Source organism: Halyomorpha halys, unplaced genomic scaffold (assembly GCF_000696795.3).
Source record: "Halyomorpha halys isolate HHAL.00 unplaced genomic scaffold, Hhal_1.1 Scaffold1255.1, whole genome shotgun sequence".
Classification (NCBI taxonomy): domain Eukaryota; kingdom Metazoa; phylum Arthropoda; class Insecta; order Hemiptera; family Pentatomidae; genus Halyomorpha; species Halyomorpha halys.
Window position 1 is genome coordinate 319,650 of NW_027112719.1, and position 3,963 is coordinate 323,612.

Here is a 3,963-nt window from a genome sequence, read left to right on the forward strand (position 1 = left end):
TATATATATCGTTCTAACCCTTTCACAGTGTAGTAAAATTATACTTATTCCTTTCGAACAGCTCACTTTATGTGCTGTATACTACTTCTACTATATATATACATTATATACTACTCTCCTGCTTAGATTACCTGATAGTTGAGACGATATGTCTCTAGAATGATGTACTTATTTGTTATTGTTTATTTTCTTAATTACAAGGTATCACTGCTTAGGCGACGATATCGCATGGTTATTAATAATTAAAATGTTGAAATATTAAACCGTCTTAAATGTAATTGATATGAATGGATAAATATCATGAAATAATTTCCTTTAGAGAATACTTTTTTGATTCTAAGTTATAATAAATAAATTGTATTGAAAAAGCTATAGTATAAAATCAATAGAGACAAGGTTAATGAAGAGGGCTGAGCTATGGGACAAGGCGATCACAGGTGTTGAGTACCAAGGATAACTAAATGAAGCAGTTCATTAGGAGCGGAGCGAGAAAGGATAAATAGAAATAAAAAAGGAAGAAGAAAAAAAGAAGAGGAGATACTTACCCTGAAGAATTTGTTGAGAGTTGAGCTGTGTAGGTAATAAGGTGTGATCCTTTCCTCTGTTTGCTTCTCACAAATTGGCCCCTGGTCTCCTGTCTGAGGATGGATCCCTCTGCGCCACCTTACCGCTCCATATTATCTATTAGTGGGTTTATAAATTGGATGAAGGAGTATAATGGAGGGGGTCAAGTGAAACCAAAAAGGTGGGCATATAGCGTTCTAAAGGCATGCTGGAGAGGGGACATCCAAGACGTCATAGTTAAAACTCTTAACCAATAATATTTAGTTAGTCATTAATTTTGTTTTTTGTTTAATGCTAACTCTCGGGTTCTTTCTTATCATAATTCTTATAAACAGATGTAGTAAATGATTAATTTAAATAATAAATCGCTGTGTAATTATTTCCAGTTTTTCTTTAGTGTTGTATAATTTAGTTAAAAGGGAGGGGGATAAATAATAACGAGTGGTAAGAATAATTTTTTATAATTGAAAAAAAAATCCAATGTAACGTTGAACCGGTTAAAAATAGATAAGATGTTAAATATTTTACAGATGGAGCTGTATAAATAAAAATGTAATTATGTACATTCTATAACATGATCGAGAAGTTTAGAAACCATAAACAATTTAGTATATATAGACTTATATTGCAATATTAATCAGATTATTTTCGTTTTCCTACTTTAGAGATTAACGAGACTTCTTACTAGTTATAACAAAAACATCCCTATACTCTCAACACTTCTTTATCATTTTTACACTCCTACGTTTCAGTTATTGCGGCTATTTTCAGGGATCTTATTCATACTATCACAGCTAAACATATTTACAAATATAGTGATTAGGTGACTGTGAAAATAATAGGTAACTGAATAATGATAAAAATTGACAAAGGCATAAGGCCCTGCATTAATGTGATAAGTTATGTTCGGCGCTGTTAAACCTAAATAGCATTGTTAAATGCAAACTAATAAACGAATCTGTTTCAAACAAGAATTTTCACTATATATAGACATCTTACTTCAATTATTTAATTTACTAATTTTACATCAATAAACTATTCCTGCCGACGTTTTGGACATCTTCAGACATTATAAAAAAAATATTTAAAGTGTTCCTTACATTTAAAGTTTTGAAAAATGGCCAAATTTTCTTTAATTTCTTTATCAAGTTTAATTTTAATTAATACCTTCCATTATATGTTTAGACCAATTTTTGTTCAAATTCTTTTTTTTTATTTTTTTTTATTTATTTATTGATATTTACAACTGTATAAAAAAATACAACAAGTAAATTTGAGCATAATGACATAATGATATGATACAGGATGTAGAGAAACTACCCAGTAGTAGAACTCTAAAAACAGTTTGCAATATAAGGTCACGAGGCCATCTTCTTTTCAGGCGCCTCGGAGGATTGCCAGGAATGGAAGAGGAAGCAAGGTTAGAAACTAGTGGGTTTGGTTGGTTATGGAGTTTATTATGGAAGGAATAATATCGGGTTCGGGCTAGATCGGTTACATAAGGAACATTTAGGTCTTTATGGATGGTTTTATTAGTAACAAAATAAGGAGTATTGAGGATTTTATGAAGGTGCTTAATTTCCACTTAAAATTTTACCAGTTCATTTAAAATATTGTAACCAAAACAGTATTGTAACCTACAATTAATGACTGTCATTGCATATTTGTATATTACAAAAATATTTTATAGTTAATTACCCTTTACTCACTACAATGCTACTATTACATTGTTCATTGTGTACAGGACTATAAGGTATTGAAGGTAAGCAAATCGAAATTATAGATAATAAAATTTGGCCATATTTCAAAACATTAAATTTGACAAAAACTTTGGCTGGATTTGTTTATTGATGTATAATTAATAAAATAAAGAAATGAAATAAGAAGCCACGTTATTTCCCGAGAGAGAAAAAAAACAACAGAAATTACTTGATTTCCTTCGAATAATAAATTACTAAATAAATCAGATTTTATATTTTTCATTGAATTTATTATGAGATCTGAATTATCTCAGATAACGTACTAAATAAATTAATGAAGGACCTCAGAGAACACTATTTAAGTACCTTTAAATTATACTTAATACTGTCTTACTGTTAATTTTATCAAGACATGAAACATATTCTGAAAAGTTCGAGGTTCGGTCAGATTTAAAATAAAAAGATTTTGTTATTTATAGTATGTCATTAAAAATGTGATGAATACTGAAAAGGGTTTAAATAGTGGTGGTAAAATGCCGGTACTTAAGTAGGCTGGTGATATATTGTAATTGGGTGAGGACAAGGAAACTATGAAACTAATTAAACTATGTTAATAAATAAACTATAGTAAGGAACTAGATCTCAAAATAAATACGGATAAAAGAAATATATGGTTAGCAGTAGAAATGAGAGCAATATCAATGGTATAGATGTAGGAGGAAGTACATTTGAATAGAGAGATATGTTTAGGTATTTAGGTTCTACAAAACTAGAAAACACGAAATTGATGTGATAATAAAAGCGAGGTTAAAACGAGAAGTGCTTATTATTTTTCAATTTCGAAACTGCTTAGCTCACGCATTTGTGCAAAAACTTGAAAATAAAAATTCACAAAACTGTTATTTTTCCCACTGTTCTTTACGGATGTGAAACGTGGCCTCTTTCACTTAGGGAAGAACAGTGGCTTAAGGTTTTTTAAAATAAAGAATTAAATAAAATATTCGGACCGAAAAAGGATGAGTTAACGGAAGAATTTAGAATGCTACAAAACACAGAATGGTCGTCTCCCTCCCCCCCCCCCCGGACCTGAAACGACAAGTTGCTTAGTATTAAGTTATCTTGATGATTCCACACCATTTTTTTTTAAATTCCGTCCACTTAATTTCGCAAACATATTTTTCCTGAAACACAGTCAAAGAGCACTTCCAGCAGCCAACTGCACTAATTGTCCTGAAGTCTGAGTCAGCCAAGAAATCTTTATTTTACTGCCCCGCTGTCCCTCTCGTTAGTCAATTCTTAATTTCGTCTCAGTGGTGAATAGTTTTGCTATAATCTATTTTAATTTGTTTAACCAATTTTCATTATATTTTTTTTTCAATTATCGAAGACAGATGATATAAGTATTAATGCCTAGTTTTTTCAGAGTACCTTGTAATCAGATAAAAATTATAAAATTAATATAATTTACACATATAAATGTGCAACATTTACAACTTTCTCCTTTTACTGTAGCAGGGATACATTTTAAGGATCCTTTGTAGTAGTGAGATCGGCTGCACTTGTGTTCATTGTTGTAGGTCAAATGTATTGGTCGTTATTATTGCAATATTACTAAAACTAAAAAACTAAGTCTAAATATGTGTTTGTAGCACTGGTCGAAATTGGTCTTGCAACCCGGGAGCTGAAGAGGGCGTTAGTG